Source organism: Oryza sativa, chromosome 2, assembly GCF_034140825.1.
Source record: "Oryza sativa Japonica Group chromosome 2, ASM3414082v1".
In the NCBI taxonomy this organism is placed as follows: domain Eukaryota; kingdom Viridiplantae; phylum Streptophyta; class Magnoliopsida; order Poales; family Poaceae; genus Oryza; species Oryza sativa.
This window is the reverse complement of record NC_089036.1, coordinates 20,887,656-20,903,236: the sequence shown is the minus strand read 5'-3', so window position 1 is coordinate 20,903,236 and position 15,581 is coordinate 20,887,656. Positions and strand designations below refer to the sequence as shown.

Genomic DNA, 15,581 nt, shown 5'->3' with positions numbered 1-15,581 from the left:
CAGTGGCGTGCCCACATACAACTTACCAGTGTCACAGGACACCGGGTAAAATTGTTAAATTCTAACTAATTTATGCTATTTTGATTAGTATACTACTCCCTCCGTCCCATAATATAAGGGATTTTGAGTTTTTTGCTTTCAACGTTTGACTACTCGTCTTATTCAAAAATTTTTAAAATTATTATTTATTTTATTTGTGACTCACTTTATTATCTACAGTATTTTAAGCACAACTTTTTGTTTTTTATACTTGCAAAAAAAAAATTAAATAAGACGAGTGGTCAAACGTTGCATGTAAAAACTCAAAATCCCTTATATTGTGGGACGGAGGGAGTAGTGAATAATTAGATAACTACTATGTAGTGGACCCCAGGTAATTTTTTTTTTTCATAGGTTCGCCACTTGTTTGAGTGGTTGGCGAACTGGCCCAGAAGTCCATGCGTGCTGTGGAAAGCACAACGACCTCATGACGTGGTAAGAACAATTACCACCACACCTTCTTCAAGATGCTTAGGAACTGGTCCTTCGGATACTACGTTCAAGACCTCACTGAGGTATTGGATCCTACTCTCCTTTAGATTCCCTGTTTATTCTCATGCAAATGCTACTTACTCCTATGTGAATCTGATGTAGCCTCTATTTGGAATAATGAGTTGTGTTGGGTTGGCATTAAACTATATTTAGAGCTGCAGATTTTGTGCTGTTCAGTGAGGATTTTTTTTTTTTTGGATGGGGGGAGGGGCATATATTGATTTGGGGGGTTTGAAAGTGTAGCCCTGATTCTTTTTGTTACGGCATGACAGAAAATTAGGACTGCTAGATGGTATTCCTCGGCTAGCTGCAATTTGGGCAGAAAAGGCAGTCTTTGTTGTGAATGATAGATCAAGTTTCTTGGGTCAGCTTCTCCTGGGTACTTCTTAGGATTATCCATGGACTGAATTGAACCGAGTTTTGCCGAGCTCCAATCCCTATACCTACTTAATGACTTTGAACTTCTGTATGCAGAATCTATTTTTTAATGTCTCCAGATTAAAAAGGATGCGGCTGCGTGTTTTGATTATTTTTTGCTGTTGCAAAGGTGCAAACCGCAGCTCGTGTCCCTGGCGCAAGCAGGGAATGAGATCGCCCGGGAGAGTCTGAAGCATGAAAGTTGTTTTTCTTGAGGGTTTCTTGTGTGAGATTGGGGTTTCATGTCTGTATGTGCGTGTTCGTGTGGACATCAAAATTTTTGGTGGTGTTTTGCAGACCTAAGTAGCTTGGATCCGTCTGTGATGGAAGCTGTCTTAACAAACTACTTGCTGTAAGTTTACATTCTATGGCTTTGGTGCAGTTCTAATGGATTTCAACATCTCACTGTGATGTTGCAACGGATGCTTCATTTTCAAAGATCAAGGCCATTGCAAAGGGAGTAAACCCAGAAGAAAATGGAAAGAAATATGCTCCCATGTACTCGATGAATGATGTTAGTGGTGCACTACTGCAGTTTGCTGTTCAACAACTCAATGATTTTGTACCTTTTTATTTGATATGCAGATGCAGGTGCCTCTGATTGCTGGAAGCAAGTTATCCCTCTCAATTGCAGGGGCTAATGTTGAACCAGAGCCAACTACTGACCGATTCGTCGATATCATGGTAAATGATAAACACTTTTCTTTTATTTTTTTTACAAATTTGATTGATGAAATATTTGCACTTTGTTCGAAGTTTGATGATTGTCAAAATCTTGATGATTAGTCTACAGCGTCTGAACAGCTAGAAAAGAGCATGTGAGTGTTGGGGATAAAATGGTACTATACCTCCTGTTGTAATTGCTCACTTCCATAGCCTTCGGGGAGTTCAAAGTTTATACTGCAAGTCTGCAACAACAATGATGATTCTTTTTGTCACAATGGTTTCTTGAATATTATTCACTAATTCTCTGGTTGCGCTATTTTATACTTATAGTTGCAAGTGGATAAAGCAGAAAGCTGTAAGTATAAGGTTAGTTTAGCATCTCAGCAGTTTGTGGCTTGTCACCAACAACAAGGTAGAGCACGTCAAAAGTAGGCTCTTCTTTATTTTGTAAAATTAGTTTGTTGGACAGATATGGAAACTAGAGAAAAAAATATTTGCAGAACATGTCGATGCCCTTTTCCAATCTTATTCGGGATTAAAGTTTTCACCCATTTGGTGGACTTAATTCCGTGAAGATATTTGTTCCGTAAATTGGTTGTCAGATTTCTAGAAATAGCAGTCCTTTGTGCCAGCCAATTTAACTCTAGGAGTGTGCATACTTTGGCTCTATGCTATCAACTGCAGGTTTTTTTATGTGGTCCTTGGACTAGGAAATGAAAAATCGAAGTTTTTTGCATTGTTGTTGTGTCCTACAACTCTACAAGTGTTTGGTAAGGGGTGATTATTTGTGATGTGCTTCTATAGAGATTTTCCATCTCTACCTTAGTGAAAGTACCTGTCATCTCTAATGGTGGATAATTGCTGAACCTCAAGCCATCAACTCTTATTTGATGAAAATTCATTTTTTTTCTATATATACTTGGTCAAATCCCCATGCATATAAACCATCCATGGTGAAATCATCATGCAAGTCTCCCATATCCCATCTAGAATGTACAATTTGTTTCTTTCTATTCTACTGTTTTGTTTTTTTTTTACCCTCAAGAATCATCAGCACTACTTAGCTGCCTTGTTTTCAGTGAACCATGTCATATAGGAGCACTGCCCTGATTGTGATTTTTAAAGGCAGCGCCACCATTCAAGTAACATGGCAACAACAACATTCTAAAAATTCACATGAGATGCACCCGCGACAGGTTCCCAGTGGATGCATGATGTATTCGAGAGATGCACTCACGACAGGCTCTAGTGGATTTATGATGTACTCGTTAGCCTGATTCTAGTTGGAATAGTGATGAATCAACGGGGCTATTTGGTACAGCTCCAACTCCTAAATATTACTTCAGGAGTTGAGTCTGGAGTGGAGTTGTTGAGCTATCTAAACCCAGCTCCACAACTCTAGTATATTTTGTGAGATAGCTCCATCCAACTCCACTCCCAATTTTGGTGGAGCTAAAACTGTTTGGCTGAGCTCCAGCTCCAGGAGGGGTGGAGCTGGAGCTGTAGCTGTGCCAAACAGGCCCAACATATTAATCCCTAGTATATAATAGCGCAATAAATATAAAAGTGAAGAATATACTACAACCTACTTGTCTATCTGATCTTCTTTTCCTCTCTCTCCACACCCTTATTTTAATTAACTAACTGATGCCATGTGATGTCATGTAAGTAAAAAAGCACTCCTCATTTAAGCTCGGGAATTAAATATATATGGATGGTAACCAATTGTAACTAGTTTATATTTTTGTTTTGTTGCGGGTAACCAGTTTTTATAGTTAGTGGACTAAAATCGAAGGACCATAGTCGACGGATCAAATATGTACTTTTCCAAAAAAAAAAATGTCCGGAGAACTGTTAATTGCTGAGATGCGGAATATTGCATCTTGCTTCCTTAATGATGTACTGATACAAGCAACTTGATCATATGTTAGACATGAAAAATTCTAGCAAGTTTCAAATATGATAAGCACAAGTTGAGTGGAACCAATACAATGGAGGGCTTTTTCTCAGAGGATATGCATGGATAGGAAGGAGATCCTCTGGCGTAGAGGCTTATATGTTAGAGGGACGTCCAACTTTGGATCGCCGTTTGTAGCGCATTCGACTGCCCATAAGTGCAACAAACAGCTACAGCATGCTCGGTTTCTACCCATTCACAGCCGCCGCTCGTCATGTTTTCATCTCTCGCTGGTGGAGGACAATGTAAGGGTGAAAACGATCGGAAACGGTCGGAATCGATAGCATCCCTATGGAAACGATCCTCGATCGGCCGGTAATTGATCATATTTATCATTAAACTCCTCAGTATCGACATTAATATGATGAAAAAAATTAGAAAAAACAAAATAAAAAATAGCTAAAAACGGTACGATCGGAAACGGTACCCTTTAAATGAAAAGGGCGCCCAGTCGATGGGGAATCGCCGAAGGCACGGGCCGATCGACGGGCGGCATGCATGCGTTTGCCACCCGCTGGCGCGTCGAACGCTGTTGTTGATCCGTGCGGCGCTCGCTCACTCGATCGGGCGCCGGAATAGACGGGAGGGCACGTACGGCAGATCCTAGCCGCCCAATGCGATCGGATTTGGTCATTGCCGCGTCATACGGGCCCTATAATCGAGTGGCGCATGACAACCAATTAAGATGGCAAGATGCACCCCCTTTCATCACTCTTAACAATCACCATTCAAGTGGCATATGTTCAATCTTATTGAGTTTAACAAAAAAGACACGCTTTGACGACTATGCCTGGCTAGATGACCCCCATAAGATAAAATAACGACGACTATCCAAAATAACTGCCACAAATCCAAACAGTTGACATCCACGTCAAACCGGTGCTGCCCTCCCTACTACTGTTTGAACCATAATCATCTATACTTACCATATTTTTTTTAAGTTCGCACATTTAGAAGTTTGAAGAAACGTGTGCATGAAAATCGATAGAGTAAAAGTTAAGAAGATAGTATAGATCACACCCTAAAAGATTATGTACCATGTAAACTAGCGAATTAATTTTCGAACTCAATTTTACATGGAGCTAGATTTTTTTTTGACATTAACATATATAATCTTTAGATTATACGCGCGCGCACACACAAGTAGTTCTTATAAAACATATCTTCAAAGTATAAATGAAATTGGTATATATATCTTAATTTTCTTTCTTCATAAATAGAATCATATTATTCTTTTTTTACCCGTTGCAACGCACGGGTATTTTTCTAGTAGAGATAAAAATTTGGAAGCAATCCAAACAAAGCACCTTTGCAAAATTTTTGGTAACATCTAAATCTCGCTAATAACTGCACAAAATAGGCAAGGCAAACAATATTGGCATAAAACCAAACAAACTGAATTTGCTGATCTGCAGCCACAAGCCCAAACATCGCCCACTGCGCACGTTACTGCGACAACCCGCATGCTCTCCATGAGATACTGAACTTCCATTACTTGCTCTTGTTCAACCGTGTGGTATTTTGCCATCATTTGCTTTCAGCGCCTCTCCGCTAACTAGCGGGACCAACGATTCTATGGCTCGTCTCCTAGCACGCGCCATCGTGAAAAGAGCAAGAGGTGCCGGGTTGTATTATGAAACGGTGCTTTCAGTTTCAGCTCCCAATACCTTCCATCCCTATACTATTTGTATGCATATCGCCATTGTGATCAGGGCGCCTGTAATACTCTAACATATCGGATTGATTGTCGATCAAGATGCTCCATTTCCTCGTCTATCTCTCTCTAGTTTCTATATATGATCAGCTGTTTGCGCGGGTCTCTGAGTTCTAATTACACGAAGGAGAGAGATGCCTATACATCGTTTGGCTCGTTGCTTATTAAGGCCATTATGTGTTCTAGTACTACCGCTTGCAGTGGTGTAAATATTTATGCAACATTCAAGGGTAGCTAGCTAGCTGGGCCGGGCTTCCCTCCGCCCTATACAAAAAGTTAAACTAGAACATGATGTGATGATTTCTAGCACGATGAATCTGAATCGTAGAAAACATCACATCTGTTCTAGGTTGGTTTTTTATGGGACGGAGAGAATATTTTGCAACAATCGTGCATATAACCGAATATCTTTCTTTATGTGAACAGATAAGCATATATATGGTTCTTCTGTTGTGTACTAATTCTTTTACTATATATATATATAGTGAATTTCTATGCAAAAATCATTTTTAAAAAACAGAGAGACCAACATTTAAGACAGGGACAATTTTGTATTTTTCAAGAAACATGCCATTCCAAAGGTTGTTGTGTAATGCCAGATATATATTTAAGAGTAGTGAGCGTGTGGGAGCTGATGATGGAAATAGCAAAGCAAACCCAATATATGTGGCATAAACTTAAAGTGACAAAATGTGATTTACAATACGTCTTTCGGAGTTGACACCAATATGACGCAAAATTCATAATGGCAATAACATCCTACTGTTGAATGGGCTTTACTTCAAGCTTGGGCATGATCGCCAAACTATTTAGCTTTGTCAAACAGCTTTTTTGCACATGTTAGATACACAAAGTAACCAGCTGGTCCTGGTTCAATCTAGCTAGTCACTGCTACGAAGAAAGGTTTTTCGTGGTGACTAAAATCAGTCCTTTCTAGTAGTTAGACTAACCGTCTGCAACTAACGGTCAATGAAAATCTAAGGTCTTCACAAGCGAGACTTCAACCGCTAGTGACAATTGATTTTCACTGGCGGTTGTGTCACGCGAGCCACCAGTGATAATTCATTTTTCATATGGCTGTGTTAAGCTGGCCGTCAGGGATAATCGATTTCACGGCAAAAAAATATTGAAAATACCCCATGCAGCTGCCCTCTAGCTGCGAGCAAAAATGAAAATGCCTACATAATGTTGCCCAGCATTCCCAAATCCATATCCCCAAATCCCAAATTCACATCAACGAGCACAAGTTCCACAAAAATGGTTTGATTATGATCATAGAGCATGGAGCACAAATATTCCACTAATTCACATCACAGTATACAAATTCCACATCATAGATTGATCACAAAACTTTCACATCACATCATAGAGCACGAGGTCAGGATGGATTCGTGCTCCCGAAGGAGGCGTGGATGGCCGGTGCTGGATCTGATCCCCGCGCCGCTGCCGCCCCCTTCGCCGCGTCGCTCCCGAGGCCCGCGGGGGTAGATCCACTTTCCCGAGGCTCGTCAGCACCGGATCCGCTCCTTGTCACCCCCTTTCCCGTGCAGCTCACAAGGCCCGCTGGCGCCGGATCCCCACCTCGCTGCCCCGTGTCCTGCGGCTCTACCGTCAAGAACCATCGATGCCCCTTTCCCTGCTTTGTTGCCGCTGCCTCCTTCCTTGCGCCGCTGAGCCCTTTCCGCGCTGCCGCTCTCTCCCTTCCCACCCGCGAGCTGCAGTAGTAGCGCCCTCCCCACTCGTGAGATTCGGCGGTGTCCTCCCCATCCGCGAGCATCAACGGTGCTGGCGCTGGCACCATATATAACCATATCCAATGGGCTCGAGCTCAAGGACTGCATCCGGCACCACGCTCGTCGCCGGAGAAGCTCCATCCCTCCTCTTTCTCTGTATTCACTGTGTTGTTGGATGTTGATACATGAATGTTAAAATGTGTTCTTGGATGTTAAATCAAAATAAGGGGCAATGGGGTGATGGAATCTGGTCGGGGTGAAGGGGAGCTACTCGATTCATCGGCTCGACTTGAGCTGACCATTCTTTTTTTCTATTACTGATATTTTAAATGTGTTGGTTCCTAAACGGGTATCTTTGAGCCCTTCTCAAAGGGGCCGCTTGCTAGGTGTCAGTTAGAAAAATCCGGCTCCTATGTCCGATTACCAACCGGCAACACTCAACTTTTGTAGTAGTGCAAAGAGGTGTGGTAAATTGTGGCTCGCTGCCTATGGAAACCACAGAACACATTTGAAAAAAACATACTGGTGGCCTGGTGCAAAGCTTGCCTCTAGATAGACACGGCACCGCCACGGATGCGTAGAGACACAGCGATGAGATGATACTCACGTGTGACAATAGATCGATCGATCAAGAGTTCGCCTTGCAATTACGTCAAAATCCGCGCTAGCTAGAGGCCGTGTTTAGTTCCAAAGTTTTTTTTCAAACTTCCAGCTTTTTCATCACATCAAAACTTTTCTACACATAAACTTCCAACTTTTCCGTCACATCGTTCCAATTTCAACCAAACATTCAATTTTGGTGTGAACTAAACACAGCCAGAGCTAACCAGCTGCCCCGATTGCCGCGATCTCATCAGGGAACAGCGCCTTGTCGCTCTCTTGTATGTTGTGTGATCAACTCCTATAATTGGCAGTGCATGTCGGTGCAATCACTCTACCTCCTCTATTCAACGTGCACCGTGTTCACGCGCTCAGTTTACTTATAGCCTCGCTGCATCGGTGCTGCATTCTCCTGATTACTCAATCCTAGCTACATTTATATATACCGGAGTCGTGGACACAACCGTTACTCCAATTAGTACGCACTCATTCATTTTGCCTCTGATCACCTTGTTCGATTATATTTGTCGCTGCAGTTTAACAAGCTAGCCCGGCATGCCCATGATGGCACGATTTTGCTGTTGCTTTTAATTAACACCAAAATAGTCTTTGCTTCCACTGGCTTCATCACCTTTAACAAAGACTCCACTGTTTTGTGATTGAACCAACTTGTCTCGGTCCCTGGTGTTAAATCTCCATCCATTAATCATATAACTTGTGTAATGGGTTACTCGAGCATCAGGACCTCTTGCTAGAGCAAACAACTCTTCTGATGTATCTGGAGATCCTTTGGAATGTTTCTCAAATATCTGGAAGAATGTTTATACAGGTTACAAATAGTTGTAAAATCTAAAAAAAAATACTTTTATTATGGCGTGTACATACATGATTCTTGAACCATACAAAAAATTCTTTGTCATGGCACTTTTCCACACCTTTACTGTTCTGGATGCTAAGTTGGTCTTTGTGAATGCTGCAAGACATGTACATGTATGTTAAATTTTGACAGCATTTACATATTAGAAAATGAGAGTAAGTAGTAGTTGTTTACTCTGCGTATTCTGATATTTCTTCACAATTCTTTAGAACATATATCCGAGCTTTCTCCAACTCATTCATATCCATCTGGCAGTATTTGTTACCAAGGAGTGGCCTGCCAATAGTACCAAATATCTGAAATTTTGTACTGCTGTTGTCACTCTGCACGTCCTCGTTTCGACTTGGTTGATTGATTCTTGTTTCAACTCCTTGCAGGTACATAGAACAAAAATTTACACATTCTTGCAAAATATATGCCTCAGCTATCGATCCTTCAGGGCGAGCTTTGTTTTTTACAAAAGACTTCAACCTTCGCAAAAACCTTTCAATGGGATACATCCACCGATACTGGACAGGTCCACCAGTAATAGCTTCCTGGGCTAAATGGATTGGTAGATGCAACATTACATCAAAGAATGAAGGGGGGAAAATCATCTCTAACTTACAGAGGGTAACAGCAATTGATGATGCAAGCTTCTTGAGAATTTCAGTATCTAATTTCTTGGAACAAATTTCTCTAAAAAAGCTACATAGCTCAATTATAGCCTCACAAACATCAGCAGGCAGAACTCCACGAATAGAAAGTGGAAGGTATCTGTGTAAAAATACATGACAATCATGACACTACATCCCTGATATTTTAGCTTTTGTTGCATCCACATAGTGTGAAATTTTTGAAGAGTATCCATCTGGCACTTTTATTTCTCTAAGGAACTCACAAAATGCTTTCTTCTCAGCTAGTGTCATTGTATAGCATGCAGGATGAAATAAGAACTTCCCATCACCAGTTGGAGGTGCATGAAGTTCAGGCTGTATTTTCATGAGTTCCAAATCAAACCGGGATTTAATATTGTCCTTTGTCTTCCCATCTAGATTTAACAAGGTACCCACAATACTATCGCAAACATTCTTTTCAATGTGCATGACATCTAGATTATGTCTTATCGATAACGTACTCCAATATGGCAGCTGGAAAAATATACTTTTTTTCTTCCAAACTCCATACAATGTGCTTGAGCGTTTTCTCTTATTGTTATGTTTCCCAAATTTAACCTGAATGCATAAAGTGATGTCAACAATAATATACTACTCATATTCTTATACTCTATAATGTAATACCAAATAAGGCATAGAATAGCAAATAGTATAATAATTTACTTTCAGATATACCAGATAGGATACAAGCATAAATATATCATAATTAGTAGAGTACCTGATTGAAATTTTGATATTGACGCATAATGTCATCTCCTGACAACGCTTTTGGGGCGCTACGTCTTTCCTTTTGGCCATCAGAAGATTTTGCATTGCTCCTCCATGAATGTCTTGTTGGCAAGAAGCGAAGATGTCCCATATAGCAGTATTTGTGTCCATTAACGAGCCTATGGGACCAAGTGTCCATGTGACAAGAAGGACATGCATATTTTCCTTTCGTGCTCATGCCTGATAAATTACCAAATGCAGGGAAATCATTGATTGTCCAAAGCAGCATTCCCCGTAGCTTAAAGGAGGACTTTGCATGAGCATCATAGGCTGGCACGCCTTCCCGTAGCTGTATCAATTCATCAATCAATGGCTGCAAGTATACATCTATGTCATTTCCAGGTGCTTTAGGCCCAGGGATAAGCATTGACATTATCATATAAGAATCTTTCATGCACATCCAAGGTGGTAAGTTATATATAGCAATAATAACTGGCCATATGCTATACGATGAGCTCATATTTCCAAAAGGATTAAATCCATCACTAGCAAGGCCTAGCCTAACATTCCGCGCGTCCAATGCGAATGATTCAAAATTCTTGTCAAAGTTCTTCCATTCATTAGAATCTGCTGGATGTCTCATATATCCATCATCAACTAGCTTCTCTTTGTGCCATCGCATATGAACAGCTATTTTTGAACACATGTACATACGCTTTAATCTTGGGATCAAAGGAAAGTACCATAAAACCTTCTGCGGAACTTTCCTAGCTTTTCTCCTCCTTGACTTGCGAGCACTATTTTCTCCATCCTCTTTCCATCTTGAAATTCCACAAACAGGGCATGTTTCAGCTTTAGCATATTCACCTATGAAAAGAATGCAGTCGTTCAAACATGCATAAATCTTTATATAATCTAACCCCAAATTTGACATAATCTTTTTAGCATCATCATAAGACTTGGGGACTTTATTGTTGCTAGGAAAAGCGCTGCACAATGTACCAAATAGAGCATTCATTGCATTCCCACTAAGATCATAAAGGCACTTGATATTCAACATTTGGACAATAAAAGATAAAATTGAAAAACTATCACATCCAGGATAGAGCTCTTGTTCTGCATCATCTATTAATTTCTGGAATTTAGTGGTCTCCTCATTAATTATTATATTGGTACCCATATCCTCTTGTGCATCAAGTGTTGTAATGTTTACTGATGAGTCACTGTTTGCATTGGCAGCATTCCAGAAATCATTCGTCATCTCATCCATACGAAACCCAGCTTGATCTTCCATCTCACAATTTGCATCTTCATCAGATTCTGGTATGGTTTCTCCATGATGAACCCATGTTGTGTAGTCTTTATTCACTCCATGAATCATTAGATGCTCACATATTTCATTCCGATTAGCAAAGTGATTATTTCTACATTTTCTACATGGACACCGAAGCAACTTATCCACATCGTAATCTTTGAATGCAAACTGAATAAATTGATTAACTCCATCCTGATATTGAGGAAGAGTTCTATTGATGTTCATCCAACTTTTGTCCATGGAAATAAAATGCTTGCAAACCTGATAGTAAACGCGATTTCTTTTATATGCTTGCAAACATGATAGTAAACGAGACAAATTGTATATGCTGGACAAGTATGTAACGATATATGCACATAAACATCACTAGTACTATAGTTGAAAAATGAAATTTATCACCTCACATTGAAAGTTGTGGAATACTGTTTTGCGAAAAGAATAAACAACTACTTGCAAAAACTAATAATAAGAAAAGGGATACCATACAAAGTTAGACGGCGTCAATTGAAGAATCAATCTCAGGCTTGTACTGTGCAGTCTACGATGTTTTAGGGCATCATGGAGGATGCGTCCAGGTACATATATATACCAGCAGGTCAAAACAAATCTACTCTGGAGATAAAGTAGGGAAACAGAATATGTATCCAACTAGGTGAAAAGAAAATATACGCTGGGGATAAAGTAGGGAAGCAGAATATGAATCCAACTAGGTGAAAAGAAAATATACGCTAGGGATAAAGTGGGGAAACAGAATAAGAGCCCGACAAATGTAGGGAAACAGAACAATAAATCTATGTCACATAAATGTGTCAGAAATAATTGCAATACAATAATATTGGTGCCTAAAAAAATACTTTTCTTATAGATACAATCACCAAGAAATTGGATACATAGATCACGACTCAATTATTTGAACATATATGAAACAGAATGTAATATGAAATAAAATAGATGGAGAGTACTAATAATCGAATCGTGCAAAAATAGGAAAATACATCTTCCTCAATTCAGATATGAAGGCTTTCGCGTTCTCATCGAGTTGACTAATGTTTTGTTCCTTCTGCGGTTCTCCTTCATGTACAGGGCTTTCGTCTAAATCAATCTTCAATGCTGCAAGAGTAGATTGTCTCTGGTTTTCTTCATCATCTCGGTCAGGCATGACATTCAAGTCAACGCCCCGAGCAGCTTTCTTGTGTGGTTCTTCATCTCGATTGTTTTCATCACCAATCCTCCGTTTAGCTGAAGTAGATTGCCTCTGAATCTCCTTCAATGCCACGAGCAGCTTTCCTGCATGCTTCTCCTAATCCATCATCTCCACCTGCAGACGCAATATTCAAGTCTATGCCCATTGCAGCTTTACTTGCCACCACCCCAGATCCTAACTCCTCTAGATTATCAACTGTGTTGCTCCCCCAAAAGTGCTTACTAGGTCAGATTCAGTACCTCCAACTATCTCCAGATGTTTGCGATGACTATTTATAGCCCTTTGAAGGATACCAGCTTCCACCGAAAAATTGCGGGAACAAAAGAAAACAACGAGGGAAATTGGAAATTTAGCGGGAAGCACTGGTACACAACATTTAATCTATAGGCGGGCATGGAAGATTTATCCATTGCAGGTTTGTTGTACAGTTTTTCTTAGCTCCGTCATATGTGCGGTGGCAAGCGACATGGGCGGTGATCCTGTGAGGTCAAAAACAAGCAATTCGGCGTGGCCCTCTAGCCTATTTTTGTTTTTTATATTAAAATCATAAATATTTTTTAATTATAAAAAATGGAGATAATTACAGTATCATGATAATTTGCTAAAACGTGCTATGCCGTCAGAGCAGACAATGTGTTCCAACAAATTATTATCACAAGACCACGATACCCTATGGCAGAGACATGATTTTGCCAGATGTCTAGCATCTAATATAGCATATGCTTATTATTTTTTTTAGATAATGAGCATATGCTTATTAATGAACCAGCTCACGAGCTGAGCCAAGCTAAGCTTTTAGTATTAGCTTTGTTAATGTTAATGAGCTGGCTTATTAGTTTTCCATGCAGGGAGGTGGTTCCGAACTCCACCTCTCGAACACAACCTGCTCTAAGGTAACAAGCCTAAATGTTGGCTCGTCATCCAAGCTTTATCCTATATTCCCTATGTCAAAAAAAGGCAACATAGCATTAGAATGTGATATATCCTACTACAATGAATCTGGACATACTTTATGTTCATATTCGTTTACTAGGACGATGTTGATTTTTTTTTATGAAGTGAGTAGGGTGAAGTGAATACTCTCTCCGTCTCATTTTAGGTGTAACCATGAGTACCCGCGCTCAATTTTGATCGTCCTTTTATTTTAAAAAACATTAGCACTACAAGTAAAACTTTTAACAGTCAATATTTCTGCTCGTATCATATGAATTGACTGCACATCTACTATCCATTATATGACGCCAATATCTTGTGGTAGCAGATATTAATTTAATGCTGATCACTGAACATTGATGACCTGAAGCCTGCATTATGAAAGGGATAAATTACAGCTGAGCATGTGTGCAACACTAAACGTGTCCATCTCTAGGTACACGTGGCTGGTGCCAACCCACATCAACAATTAATGTGCATGTGTGTATCATTTTTTTTCACTCCACAGGTTATTGATTCATTAAACAATTGCCATATTTGTTTATGAGAGGTTGTTAACAAATGCTGGTGAACAAATATTTTGGATCAGCACAAACAAACTAATTTGTTATGCACGCACGCATAAATCGGCCAGCAAAACATACTTTCCCTCAAAAAGTAATTGCCAGCAAAATTTTACTCCCGCCAAATTGACAGAGTTACCTCGCTATATAAGGCTGCCCATATAGTACAATCCATTCGCATCTAGAGTTCTCGATCCCTGCACACACTTGCAGTCAAAGGTAAAGAAACAAATATACTATGGCTCTTTGCTATCCTCGCAATCCTATAGGATCCATTCGGCATTCCCCAATTTTTATTCACTGCATAGCCCTAGAGTACATCCATCTTTGAGAGATTACACCCACCACTGCCAGGACACAATCACACAACCATCATCTCCAAATCACTGCAGTCCTATTGATGATAGCGTGGCGTCGCAGGGATATGACCTGCCCCTTCTGGCGTCCACTCTCTCCGTCTTGTTTTTCCGCATTTATGATTTGTGTTAATTTCCTAATTAGATGCAACTTAATATCCATTTTTAATTGGGATTCTCTTTCTTAGTTAATTTGGTTCTCAATCTAATAGTATATCGGTGTTTTGTGGGGATTTCTATCTTAGTCAATTTGGTTTGTAATCTTGTAGTAGATCTGTTTGTACTCATTTCTTATTTTGTAGGTCAAAATGGTTTCCCAAGTTCGTCCGTCCGTGAACCAGATGGAGACTTCGGATGATGCTACTCGACAAGTCATACCCAATACTAGGAATGAGGGACGGATGGGACCAACCGGAAACACAGGTATTTAACATATTTACCTTCACTTCATTAATCTATTCCTTCACAAGCAAATAAATTAAAAGTTCTTCCTTCAATTAGGTCTCAAACGTAGGAAAGGTAGGGGTCTCACCATTAATGGAACACTTGCAAAACTGAGAGCAAGGGGTGTGCCGCTAGACATTCAATTTGCTGCACAGTTTGGAAAAGTCTGTGGTAGGCACACAAGTGTCTTTAAAAGTGAGGTCACTGTCTGTGTGCGACAAGAGGTCCCCCTTAAGGTGAAGAAGTGGAAAGTCATTGAAAAAGCTTTTCCTGGAACCATGTCATCAATTTGGAATTTATTGAAGGTATGTCATCTGGTTGGAGTATATTTCATTTGTACATTTTTGTTTTCTTTTTGCTGTCATGATTTTGTACATTGTTTGTTCGTATGATCTACTATCATTCTGTAGGCAAAATTCCCTAAGATCTCAATGGCAGACTACCAATGTGTAATGACACAAGTTGAGCGACAGTACAATGTAAGACGCCACAAACTGTACAAGACCTATTGCACAACAAAACAGTGTCCTAGTCATGTTGCGCCAGAGGACTGGCAGTGGTTGATTGATAACTTATGGAGTGATGAGCAGTTCCAGGTACTTGTTTAATTTTCTTTACAATTAATACAATATGATTCATAATTCATTATTCGTATGAGATTATTATGTTTTTTAGAAACGGAGCAAACAGAATTCCATTAACAGATCAAAGCAAGAGATGAAATCACATGTTGGAACAAAGTCTATAGTGCAAATAGCACATGAACTGGTAATGAATATTGTCATTCACTTATATCTTTAAACTATATGTTTGACATGTCTTGTATATATAAATTATAAGGCTTCTTTTGTATGTGATATAATTGCAGAGAAACCCAGTGACAGGTGAATGGCCTAGTGCTATAGAT

General features: G+C 39.9%; 1 long non-coding RNA gene across 1 annotated transcript; it reads left to right on the top strand.

Annotated features, from left to right (window-relative positions):
• Positions 1-419: 419 nt before the first annotated feature.
• Positions 420-2,116, top strand: LOC107280074 (uncharacterized). The gene is made up of 4 exons (XR_010739643.1): positions 420-554; positions 1,006-1,446; positions 1,534-1,632; positions 1,735-2,116. It is a non-coding gene; the product is annotated as an uncharacterized lncRNA (long non-coding RNA).
• Positions 2,117-15,581: the final 13,465 nt, after the last annotated feature.